The sequence below is a fragment of the Phalacrocorax aristotelis genome, chromosome 24, assembly GCF_949628215.1.
Source record: "Phalacrocorax aristotelis chromosome 24, bGulAri2.1, whole genome shotgun sequence".
Lineage (NCBI taxonomy): Eukaryota > Metazoa > Chordata > Aves > Suliformes > Phalacrocoracidae > Phalacrocorax > Phalacrocorax aristotelis.
The window spans coordinates 3,299,921-3,313,048 of NC_134299.1; the positions used below are offsets into that span (position 1 = coordinate 3,299,921).

Consider the following 13,128-nt stretch of genomic DNA (forward strand, 5'->3'; position numbering starts at 1 on the left):
CCCAGAACACATAGGAGAGAGAAGTGAGAGCTTGCTCGCCCCAAATCACCCAGAAATAGGGCTGCCTGTGGCACCGTGCAGCTGGGCGAGGGGATGGAGGGGGCCAGGATGCACTGTGGGATGGTGAGGAAAAAAACAACAAAGCTACAAAAAAAGGGTCTCAGGGCTGCTGCCAGGCTGGGGGGGACGACACAAAGCATCCCTGAGCCACGGGGTCCTCTGGTGTTGCTGTGGGCTGCGCTGGTGCATCGTGCTCTCTCTCTCCTGTTCCTAAGCCTTCAGAGCTGCATTTGGGCTCAGGAGTGGCCTCAGTCGTGTGGCTGATCGATCTGCCCAGGAAAGAAGTTCTTGCTTTGGCCAGTTTTTTAGACTAAAAATCTTTCTCTCCCACCCTTAGAGAGGCGTGCGTGCCTCGGCTCGGAGCTCACCTCTGTCGGTCAGCGCATTCGGTTGTAATAGGATAAAAGGAAAGTAATAATTGTAATCGATGCTTCTTACATCTTTATCACCCCCAGGACATGGAGTGTCACAGATATTAATGAATTAATGTCTGCGGTAGCTGGTAGCGCTGCAAAGCTGTGTGCTAGGTGCCCTCGATGGGGGGTTGAGTGGTGCGGGCGAGCGATGCGCTAGGTGACAAGCCCGGGCATCGTGCCCGCTGCTCGTCCCCGCCGGGCTCCTGCTCACGGGGACAGCACCTCACTCTCGGTGGGTTTCCCGTTCTCCTGGTACAGCCCTGATCCCGCTGCCACCTCTGCTCAGGGCTCCCTCCCCTGCCCACCCCGCTGCCCCCATCCTCACCCTGCTGCATCTCAGGACGGCTCAGCAGTCCCCGCCGGGTGTTTCCCCCATCACGCCTAATCTAATTTATACACAGCTTTCTTCATATTTGCAAAACATAAAAAAAACCAACCCTCTTCCAACTAAGAGCCTGTTTTCCATTCCAGAGATAGGTTATATTCTTCACTGCACACATGCCTGCATATATTTGAACAAGTTTGATTCAGTGTAGCTGACACAAAAATCACTTACTTGTTTCCCCTACATCATCCTAAGTTAATACTCCTGGCAAGTGCAGGAGGCTTTTCAGCAGTTTTTCTGTCTCAGCTCCCTTTGCTTCCTGCTCTCGCTATTTCGCCCCTGCTGTAAAATTTCCCCAAGTCTAAGCAGCTGGCCGTACCCCAGCAATTTGTACCCAATATGCTTGAAACAAAAAAAATTGAAAGGGTGTCCACGATTGCACGATGCAATGACCTGAGTCACTGAGCCGGATTACATTTCTATGTATTTTGTGCACACTCCGTGTTTTCAAAGGAAATGAAAAATAGGGAGCTGGAGACATCAGGATCATTCATGCATCCAGGTTAGGGCTAGTTTTGGTTTCGTCATTACTTCTGGGTTGCTACAAAGCCAGCTCTGCTCCTTTCTTAACTTTGGGGGCATTTTGTTAGTCCTGCGGTGGGTTTGATTTAGTGCTCCTACGGTGGAGGGGCTGGTCCTGAACCACTGAGCAAGGCACGAGGTCTCTGATATTTTTTCATCCGTCTCCCCCGGGCTCTGTGGGTGCTTCTGGGATAGGTTTTTTTGTCCCAGCCAAGCCTTGAGCTCCTTCCAGCAGCAGCCCTGAGCCTCTCGCTCCCGCACCGCAGCATCCCCGTGCCCATCCCCTGGGCATCCAGTGGGTCGCGATGCAGCCCCCATGCACAGCACAGCGAGGAGCGGGTCTCGCTCTCGGTGTTTGTGCGTATCCGAGCAGCTCTCCTGTCCCCGGGATCTCCTGAGCCACCCCAGCAGAGGAGCAAATACTCTGAGGTTAACTCCATCCACCATCAGAGAGTGCTGCCAGTGATGGATGCGTTGCTTGGTGGGGACAATCAATTGGTAAAGCAACTCTGTCTGGAATTTATTCAGGGTTGAAATGGGTTCCCTAGGCTCTAAGTCTATCGATTCTCTCGGTGTAGGTTATTTTTACCATTATTTACGTGCTAGTAGCATCTAGGGGACTAACTCAGATCAGCTCTCTGTTGTGTTAGGTACTGCACGAAACAAGAACCGGCACCTCCCTCCTATAAAAGGGGTTATAAATAAACAGGAGAGGCTGTGCGGGAGGGCAACGACGCTCTCGCATCCCTCATTTGCGCGACGAAGATAAGTGACGCGGCAAGGTCGCTTGGTAAGCCGATGTTGGTGCGGGAATCCGGGCTCAATCTCTGCAGAGCCTGTGCGCAGCCTCCCCCGGGGCTGAGCTACCAACATCTTACCCCAATACCCAGCCCTCGGGGGGAGAATTGGCCCAGAAAAAGGACGGAGCAGTTGTTCGTAGGGAAAGGTTAGTCTGGTGACTGAATAGTCTTCAAAGGAATAAGCCCTGGGGAACAATAGCTTGTAGCATTAACTTTGCCAAAGCAACAGGTATTATTTTATGGCTGATGCACTAATTGTTTTCCCCTTTTCCTGTATTCTCCTATTGTGACCGTGTTTTCATTCCGTGCATCTTTTGTGGCTGCTTCTGAAAAGCTGAAAAGCTTATCATTCTCCTTTTCTTCGGGTCTCTAAATATTTATCCTGTAGTTTCATTTGACTGGTAAATAAACGCTTACACCTTTTCTATTCCCTAACATTGCCTTTCAAATTAATCTCTCAAAAAGTAACTGGGGAAAAGAGGAAGAAGTTGAAGTTGGCTAAGAAGTTAGATGAAACTGTGGCAAAAGAAGCAGCCCCGTTCAAATCCTTCCTTTTAGTTAAATTTCAAACTAAAAATAGTCACAACTTTGACGTTCACATTTCTTAATTGCTATTTTCCATATCGCCTGTAGGTAGGATAAGAAATCATGCTCTTAAATTGTGGCAAGAGAAGTTTGGGGCTGGATATTGTGATAAATTTAGCAATTGCGGCGAGGGACGGGAGGGGACGGCTCTCGACGCAGGGAGGGAGGAAGGACGAACTGGGCTAAATAATCTTTTTGAGGTCTCCTCGAGCCTTATTTTTTCGCTCTGATGCTTTGTTTAAATCTAGTGTGCCCACCTCTGACATACAGCACTCGATAGCTCCTGGGAGGCTGATGAAATAGCCTTTGACACTTGAATCAGTTCTGTAAGGAAAAAAATAACGCTTTAACTTTTTGTTGCCTGCTTTGGACTCTGATCTGGCGAAAATTTACTTGGGTATTTAACATTCTGCACTCGGGATCACCGGGGCTATTCGCAGCGTGCAAAGTTGCGCAGGTGCATAAGGCTTTGGAGGATCAGGGACTTGAGTTGTATTAAAAAGTCAAGGAGAAATCCAGCCAATTGGCCCAGTTTAACAGCTTTACTGGAAGCCACGACCCCAGGATGGGTATTCCTGCCCAGCCCCGGGTCTCCTGGCGAGAGCTGCCCTCTTCATCCGAGACCCGAGGGACATCGTTTCCCACAGGCGTCCCCACCAGCCACCGCACAGCCACAGCCTTTTTTTTTTGCTAAGGGTGTGATTCCCCTCTGGCAGAACCGACTCAGTAAATGTAATGACAATGTAGGTGTTGCATGGTTACCTCCTGCACAGCCCACCCAGCTTCCCCTCTTTTTAACTCCCCTGGAAATAAATACTACTTTGTCAGAGGATAAAAAAAATAAAACCAGAATGGGGGGAAAATCTAGAAAAGGGATTGAAACTAAATTGCCTGCTTCATTCAAATAACATCGCTGATTTAAATCAGGGAATGAACTCTCTTGAATTCCTGGGTTGTAATGAGGCCAATGCAGACTTATTGTTCAGAGTCTTTCAAGCAAGCTGTATCCAAAACGCTCAATAGAATTAAGCTCTGATCCTGCAATCACTTACGCCCATGCAGGACTGGATGGCTTCACTGAAGACATTAGATGGGGTTATTCATAGCGTTAAGCATGTGTTTAAGTCTTTGCAAGACTGGAGCCGTGCATAGCCGGGGAATTAAGCATCCGAACCTGGCGAAAGGGGCGAGGGGGATGGCCTCTGCGCTGCGCCCCGACATCGTTTCGCGCCCGCGGGTGCTGGCAGCCCAGATGCGGGGTGGTGGGCTCGGGCTCGCTGCGCGGCGCTGCCTGGATTCACTCCTTGGTTTAATTCCCAGCGTTTTTCGCATTCCCGTTGCTCATCTCGTTTCAACGAGCTTCTCATTTCCCGCTGTTTGTTTAGTCTCAGTGCTGGACCCTGCTCAATATTTGCCTCCTCGTCCCTACTATTTGTTCTTATTTCCATGTGTTTAACATATATATTTGTTGCTATCTGCCCAGTAATCACAACCGCTCTCCCTTGCTGCTTCCCTTTTCCCTGCTCACGGTGGGAAGCCTCCGTGGCTTTCCAAGGGCAGGATGCTCCAAGCGCCAGCGGATGCTGGAGTCTCATTGCAAACCAGAGCAGGAGATGCAACAGCAAAGCCATGGGTTCGGGTTTTTATTTCTGAGCCACAGAAAGGCTTCCAGAAAAGCTCAATATCTTAATTTTTTTTTTCCCCCGCTGTGTGTAAAAAGGTTTTTCTCCAAGTCTTAGAGGGCAGGCTGTTTCCCTTGGCAATTAGCTATCTTTTATCCAGGGACCTTGAAGTTCTCCATAAATGGAATCCCCTGCTGCTCTGTGCTTTGGGCACTGTATTGGCCACTTTAGCGAGAGCAAAACCAAAGCACGCAGATAGCTCCTGTGACGGAGGGAGCGGGGTGCTGCCCTGCCTGCTCTGCCTGGCCGGAGGGACGGAGCTGCGGGATACTCATGCTCCCAACAGCGGCTGAATCCTGCGGTGCCACGCGGGGACACGTAACCCCAGATCCTTCCTTCCCCCCATCCTGCTGCTCTGCGCGGGGGCAAGCGTTCGCCCTCCCGATGCCAAGGGTTTGCCCGCTTGCTGCCGTGACTTTGAGAGTGCTGGAAGATGGGAATAAAGATGAGGAAGAAAAGAAGAGAGAGGGGAAAAAAGATGCACTAAGTGAGGCGCAGGCTGGAATTAGAATACACTATTTTGCTCCCAAACCACCCCCCCAACCCCCCATCCTATTGTTTCACGTCAGGTTTCCTCTTGAACAAGCAATTGTGAAGCCAACCTGTCCCGCGAAATGAGCTGTCACTCCACGGGCTGAACAAACACTATTGATTGCAGCGTGGGGGGGAGCCAGCGGCGCGCTGCTGCCCACCCCGGGGGGGCCCATTCGGCGGGGAGCCAGCTCCTGCTGCCGCACGTCAGGGCTTGGCGGCTGGCTGATGCACAGCACATCAGCAGAGCTCGTGGCGCGGGGTGTTGGACATCTTGGGTGGCACCTCAAAGGGGCATCAGCAGGTAGCGGCCAAAATTTTTGGAAGGAGGACCTTGGTTTTGGCCGTAGAGTTGCTCTTTTCTGACATGTGGAATTTGTTTCAGGCTTTTCTGGCATGTGTTTCTTCTCTTGGGAGGCCCAGACCCTCCAAAATCACCCTTGTGGTCTCTCTGCAACCTCCTCCCCCGAGCACCTCAGAACACCAGATCCCATGGGGAGCGCAGTGTCTCCCCTCCTCCTTGCTCCTCTTCACCTTCCACCAGCTTCGTGCTTTGCTCTAACACAGGCTCTTTCTTGTTTTTATTATATATTTGAGCTGGCAGATCTCTGTTTTGCAAAGATCCCCCCCGCCTCATCCTGTCCTTCATTGTACCGCACTCGAGGCATCTCTGCCTTTCACCCGTGCTGCTATAGCAACTGCTGGAGATGCTACGGCAAGGCCATCCTGGCCAGGGCCATCTGCACAGGAACGATATCTACTTCAGGCATTTTTAGCACCAAGCAGGTAACGCTGCGTGTTGCAAAGAGCAACCATTGTGGCTCTGGAGCAATATCACCATCCAGAGGGTTCCTCAGCTAATAAACCTCCCCCCGTAGCTACGGCGAAGCATGTTTCTGCAGCTCGCTTGGCAATGGCATGCACACGCTAGTCCTGTGGTGAGTAGACCCAAATGCATTGGCCGTAATCATCCGTCACATTTATATACTGCATTGCATCCCAAAGGATGCCAACACGCTGTGCAGCAGGCCTTGTGCAATGGGATCCATCATCCGGCATCGAAGCGTGGCCGGATCCTGCCGGGATGGAGCACGGCAGCTGTTGAACACGGCTTTACGCCGATGGCTGTGGCAGAAGCTCATCCCATCGCCCCTGCAAAACCGCAGGAGAGCTGTGGAGGGGATGAAAGCCACCGCCAGATCAGAGCTGGGGATCTCAGCCTGTTGCTGGGTCCCATCCCGCAGCTCTCACTGGTCCTTCAGCCCCCGGCTCCTCTCAGGCACACTCAGACCTGCCAGTTCAGGTACGTCTGTGCTTGCCATAGACAAAAAATACTGTGTTTTCCTGCAGCTTCTGGATTTCTCGTGTCTGGAGCAGATAGGCTGATCGATGGGGTTTGGCATGGCCATAGCCTAAAGTTGCCTGTCATGACAGTGCTGTGAATGAACAGATTTAACAGCAGCCGTGCAACTCCCTTTATAACCACAGTAATCACAGCAAGATCCACTTGCTTTGCAAAGACATGATAAATACTCTCTAGTTTCCCTTGTGCTCATTGCTCTTCTCCATGAATGTTTTGGGTGAGATGGGAGGAAGGTTGGTCTGGGTGTGTCACGGCTCCCCTCTCGCCTTGCCTCCCCATCCCGGCGCTCTTTCCAAAACGCTGTTGTCATCTCGATTTCTCATCCTCTCCCACATCCCTGGGCTGTTTGAAGCCCGTCTCCACCCCTCTCCCTGCTGAGGGATGGCTGGGGCTGTGTCGTGTCGCTTGTCACCCCCGCTGCAGGTCGCTGGCGTGGGGAAGCACGCTGGCTCGAAGCGGGGAAGGGGGAAAAGCACCGTGTGCCTCTTGCAGCCTGGGCTGGCCCAGGGTTAATGCGATCAGGCAAGTTATACAGTAACGCACTGGTAACATCCCTGTTAACGCACTCGTGTCCCCAGCGAGCGCGGCAACCCTGCCAGCCAGCTAATGGGCTGCGCTCCTTGCGTTATCCGGTGTAATTGTCTTCATATTAATGGGAATAATCTGTTAATGTTAACACTCTGGGCCAGGATTTGCACGGTCCTCGCTGCACCCCAGCTGCGGGTGCTCGGGGTGAAAGCAGGGATCCCCGCACACCCTGCGACCACGGGTGCCGAGGGCAAAGCCCCCCGGCCCCTCGCCTGCCTGCGGCTCCTTCCGACAAGTATTGCTCTTTCCATCCTGTAAATGGGATCATCTTTTAAAATATTTTGAAATCTACTGACGAAAAAAGCACTCTGTCAGAGGTAGATATTATTGATGTTGTTATTATTGCATCTCTCGTCTCGCTGCAAAGGATGCCTGACCATGCTGACAGCTGCTATTAAGAAAGTTGCACAGCCAGTGTTTCTGGGGATATAATTCTTTCTGAGCAAAGTTAAACACTAAAAGGGGTTATTTCACGAAGTAAAAGCGAGAGCTGTAAAAAAAGTTTGACTGTGACATGTGAATAGTAATCAGGGTGTATATTATCCGGAGATAGACCTATTACGAGATCCCTCCGTGCTCTTTACAGACGCGGCAAAACCCATTAGCCCAATTCTGCAGCTGCAAAGGGTAAACTGGGTGACACCTTCCAGGTGTTCAGGGGAGAAATGGCGTTGGTGTTCAAGGAGCTTTTCATGCTACGGGGCCAAGAAACGCAAACGGATTATTTTTCTCAATATAGACAAAGTTCTGAGCACACGCAGACCAATATACGGCTTCAGCCCCTTTATGGCTTTAACACAAAACCAGGAGACACGTGGCGGCTTGGGCTGGATTTTCTATGAGGTGTTCAAATAGCAGGAGGGGGAGAGAGAGGGATGGACCAGAGCAAGCACAGAGCACACATCAAAGCCTGTGCCTCCACTCACTGACTCCTGAGCATCTCTAATAAGGACCTAAAGGGACCGTAGTGGCACTTGGGTGGCTGCCATGCAAAGGGTGGACCAGAAAAGAGCAGGGATTCCTGGCAAGATCCTTTTTTTTTTAAGAATCCTTCTGAGTCCTGCTCCGGTTTCCCGGGAGCTGAGCGGCAGGGACCAGCCTTGAAGCCCTGTCTCCATCCCACTGTCCCTCAGTGCTCAGGGACAGCCAAGATGTTTCATGCTGGCACCATCACCCAACTCTTGGCTGTCGCGAGCAGGATCCCGGGCAAGCGGCACAGGCTGCCATCCATTAGCAATTTGCCCAGCGCTGCAATTTATCCCTGTCATTTAGGGTCCATGTGCTATTATTTAGTCTATTTCCAAGATCTTATTACATTTTTTATTCATAGGGAGGTTAGATTTATATATTGAAGATCAATAAAAGGCTCTATCATGGCTACATTATTAATAAGGAATACATTATATGTAGACAGACAGCCCGCTCTATTGGATTTACTTAGTATATATGCTTTTTGGGGGCAATTCTGAAAATTTACTACCTGTTCGATCTCTCTTCCTCTCCTTGCCTCTCCCCAGGCGCCCATCCCTCCCTCCTCCTGCACGGGGATAATAGCAACTTTATTTAGCAGCATATGTCCTTTGTCCCTGCAGATGACACTGACATGCCTCTGTCCTCTAACAGCCCCTAAATCTGCACGAGAGGCAGGGCATGTGCCGCGGGAAGAGCATCCTCGGCGCCGTGGCATCGTAGTCACAGTCTCTTTAGAATTATGGCATTTTATTCCCTTCCTGCTTTATCTGTCACGCCACGGCCGGGCAGGGAACATGGCTGTGGCCACCTCCAGCCCCTAATAGCGACGTCCCTGCCATAAGTAGGAAATCGAGGCAGAAACGTAAATTAGGAAAATTCAGGATAAAATCAACTGCTGATGCTTGATCGTGGGTAGTGCAACCCCACAGCACAAGGACGGAAACTCCGGCTCCTGCTCCGAACTCTCCTCTCAATGCAGATATTGCGCCCTGTAGCCACCAAGCACGGGTTCACCATCACTTGCTTTCAACTATTTTGCACCATTTTGCACTTTGCTGTCCTTCCAGCTCAGTTCTCACTGGTATTTATGCGACGGCATCTTCCAGAGGTGTAAAGGGAGGGGTGTGCCCCCGCCGTCAGGCATCCGCACGCACGGCTCGTGCCCGTTCGGCTGCCCGAAGAGCTGGGCACATGCGCTGAGAGCTCTGCAGCGCCGAGCGGGGAAGGATTTGCCCAAGGTCATACGGGGAAGGGACAGAAAAGCTCCGCCAGCGGCTGCTGAGCCACAGCCCCGAGGTGGGGGTGGCTCGGCAGCTCCTTGTGCTGGAGAGGGTCGGGCTCGGCACGGGTGACCCCCGTGCTCCCCGGCCAGCTTCCTGCGATGCACCCGTTCATAAATCTAATTCTAATCAGCTGTAGTTAACTTTAATCATCATAATTAACAGAGAGTCTGAAAATATTAGCTGGAATAATCAAATCCGATCAGTCTGATGCTGCCTTTGCCTTGGAAACCTGCAGGGGTGTAAGTCAACTCACCCGCACCGCGCTTGTACCCTGTCAAGGTTTTACAAGTACAAGGACCATCAGGCTCATCAGAAATTATTCGAGCTACGGTTCAAGCTCTGACCTCCTTCAGCTAATTACCAGCACGGCAGTTAATCACGGAGAAGCGTTAGCGGGTTGGTTCCTCCCTCTGCTTGGGCTGGTGTTTGTGCTGGGCAGGGAATGCTGCGCGGGCTGCCGCCAGCGCTGCGCCTGCTGGTTAGCGCGAGAGGGGCTGGTAGGGATTGAGCAAGGCTGCGGGTCCAGTCCCGGGCTGGAAAATCAATAAAATGCGTAGAGTTCTTGCATACTGAGGATGGCTTTCCTTCTCCTGGTGCTTTTGGCATTCAGGACCTCTCTGCTCTCAGTCTTGAGCCCATGCATAGGGGAGAGCAAAGAATATTTGGCTCAGAAGGTTTTACAAATCTTTAACTATCATCCCTTCTTGAGGTGAGCAGTGTCAGGTAAGAGTTATAAGGGAAATAATTAAGATGATATTACAATTACGACAAGCAGCCTTCAAACACAAATAATACTATATATGAATAAAGCATCAGATGTCGCGTCAGCCCTTCCCTCGATGGAGACCCCAGCGGTGCCCCGAGGCGGCGGCAGCCCCGTGGGGACCAGCGGATGCAGGTCCAGCTGTGGCAGAGCAGCCCGCGACAGCGGCACATCTGGGGAGGTGGCCGTTCGGATGCCAGAGAGCGTCTACAGACACCGGCGGGAAGGCAGAGCTGCCAAATCCCTCCCCAGCTTCGCTCTCCGTAGGGAGCAGGGGGAAATAGTCGCCCAGAGCTGCGTGATGGAGAAAGCTCCCCTCCGCTGCCCCCCTCGCCTTGTTACGATTTGCTTCTCCGACACCTCAAAGGGGGCTTTGCTGCCCGTGCGCGGCGTTAGCAGCCGCGCGTTGGTATGATTGATGTCTCATTACTGTCACGGCACGGTGTGGCCGCGGCTTCTGAATGCTTCCTGGCCCCCCTGCACGGTGCAACACCTCGAGGCTTTGCGCGAGTCCTCGGCGTGGTTGTCTCTGCCTTTGAAAAGACACGTAAAATGACAATCTGATCTGGTTTGTGCTTCTTTTTTTTTGTCTGAAATTCGTATCTTTCCACCACGTTCCCAAAAGAAGGCAACCCAGCCGGTCAGCAGCAATAGTCGTGTGAAGTTCCAAATCTGCTCGAACTAAACCGTGTCCCTGATCAGAATGAAATCAGGTATTTAGTGGCATTAAGTACGTTTAATTGTATTATTTATTATGCTGTGGATCGCAGTTTGTTGCAGGATTTCTCAGCCATTATATGATTTTGGCGGGGATTTCTTTTGTGTGTTTTCTCCCAGGAGCTTGTAACACTTAAAATTGTGTTGTGCAATAGTTTATATAATCATCTAAATTAAACGCGTCTCTGCTGTATGATGCTTTATGTTAATTTTACAGCACGATAGCAGATGCATAAGCCATGGATGGGCAGGGTAGCTGTGAAAACGTACTGGTCTCGACGCTGCTCCTTCTGAGTGTAAATTAGGGGATGCTCCAGCGAGGACGGTGCAGCTACGCCGGCTTAAACCTGGCAAAAGGGAGAGCAGGATGGGACCCACCGGCTGCCTCGGCTGGGGATACGTACGGCAGAGCTCCCGGCAGCAATTGCTCCACAAGTGGCTGCCATTTCGCTCAGAAGGCTTTTTAAAAATGATTATTATTTCCATGATGGAAAAGCTTTCGCATCACACGTCAGTGCCATGCTCGCGACGGCTCGGCTCCAAGCCTCCACATCTCGGGGTGAGTTTGGGCCATCAAATTCCTTATGGATTCTCCATCCTTTCAGAAATCACCGTTGCCCTCTGCCTCCGCAGCCCCAGCCTCGACGGGCTGCCATTCTCCTGCAGCCCCCGGTCCCCACGTTGATGCGATGGTGTCCCCAAGGAGGACTGCTCGGCCACAGCCGGGCTGGGGATGGCTCGAGGTGGGTGCAGCGGGGCTGGGCTCGGGGCTCACAGGGATGACATGTATATAAATATTAACGCACGCTCTATTCCTTCTCCATCGCCCTCGCGCAGATGCTCGCATCGCTGCCAAGGCGGGTACAAAATGCAGCTACGGATGGAAGTATCAGCACCCAAAGAGGTGAAATGCTTCTCTAAAATTCAGTGGGTGTTTTGGGGCAGAATAAGGGAGCAAACCCAAGACTTCCAGGGTCATTTCAGAGTCACGCTGCTCCCAAGCTTGGAGTCAGCAGCCGGAGATGCTGGAGGCATGGCGCGGGGCAGAGGAGGCAGGTTAACCAACAGGTTGGAGACAAATTGGTATGCAAGCTACAGCCAAGGCAGCCTTTATATCAGAGCCTCACAAAGGCAATTTTCAGCAATTGATATAAAAAGGTGTCAGTTCTGGTTTAAGTACTGTATTACCAGCAAAGATTTATCTGCTTCAAAGGCAGGCCTCATGCCACCGAGGGAATAAACAGCTCTTCTCCTTATCTCTTTCGCATAGCACAATATTTTCTCCATTCGACTTTGGCTCGAAAAAGACTTTTTCTTCCACTTTCTTATTTGCATATTGTAATTTAGAACAACTCCCTGAACCTCCCTGGAAATCTCCCAGGGAAGATGGCTTATTGGGGTCACTGGGCGGGGAAGGTGGGTGGCTTGTACCCCCTGGGAGGCTGCAGGAGGCGTGCAGCGGGATGGAGGGGACATTTCTGTGGGTGCTGTGGTGGGAAGGGGCTCCTTCCCATGGGTGGAGGCAGCTGGTCCAGGAAACAGCTCCAGTGGTCGTAGCAAAGAGGAGGAGACCCATTCCCCCCCCAGCCATCTGCTGTTCCTGTGCAGAAATCCTGGAGGAAAACTGCAAACGGCATCTCTGACTGCCTCCACGTCCTGGCAGGGATGCCCTCGGTGCGAAGCAGTGCCAGCACGCCCGGCTCACGGGCTGGGATGCGAGGAGCGAGGGATGCGCGGCGGGGTTCATCTCCCCGTTTCTCTATTTGCCCAGAAGAAGAAGAGCGGGGGGAGCTGAAGCGGCCGAGCAGCCCGCACGGCTCCGCACGGTGATGGAGCGGCTGCTTCGCTGCTGCTGGCTCACTGGCAGGGTGGATGGATCGATAGATAAAACAGTTTTCACTAGCTCATTTGCCAAGCTGCTGAGTTGGTGCCATACCTGGAGCTGCCTGGGAATGAGCCAGCCCCGGCCCTGGTGCTTCGCTGAGCTTGCGGAGGGGGAAAAAGGAGAGGCTGCAGGATGCGGCCGGGCTGGGGCTCACCCTGTGCTTGTGATGGGTCGCGTGGTGGAAGGGGCCCCGCCAGCCCCGGGGGATGCTGCTGCGGAGCTTCCCCAAGTAATTCCAGCGGACCATTTTTAAAATTATGTCTTTAAACATATTTATACAGGCCACATATATTTTACATGCCTGCACAATGCATTTTATGAAGCATATAAAAAAAGCAGATAGAAATTATCTATTTCTCCTGTACAGCTTGTCTCTTTTGGGGCGGGGGGCGGGGGGAAGGGGGAGAGATAACAAGGACCTATTTCATTTTGCTGTTTGCTGCAGGATGCCATGCAATAAATTGAGAAGCCAAGTTTTGAAAAATGCTTCTTTCCCCACCCCGCCTTTTTTAATGCCATTCGAAGCTGGAAAGACCCAGCAAATGGAAAACGTTATTTGCAGGCTATCAGCCCGGA

The 13,128-nt window shown here is 51.9% G+C and overlaps 1 long non-coding RNA gene across 2 annotated transcripts in view; it reads left to right on the forward strand.

The window, feature by feature from the left end:
- LOC142048065 (uncharacterized) overlaps nt 1-12,919 on the forward strand; it is a 122,046-nt gene extending 109,127 nt beyond the window's left edge. Inside the window, exons 3-5 of one of the 2 annotated variants that reach the window (XR_012657387.1) lie at nt 11,273-11,410; nt 11,505-11,571; nt 12,276-12,919. This is a non-coding gene — a long non-coding RNA (uncharacterized LOC142048065). Of the gene's footprint in view, nt 1-11,272; nt 11,411-11,504; nt 12,073-12,275 lie in introns of those variants that run through there. The other variant, XR_012657386.1, reaches the window with a different exon arrangement.
- Nucleotides 12,920-13,128: the final 209 nt, after the last annotated feature.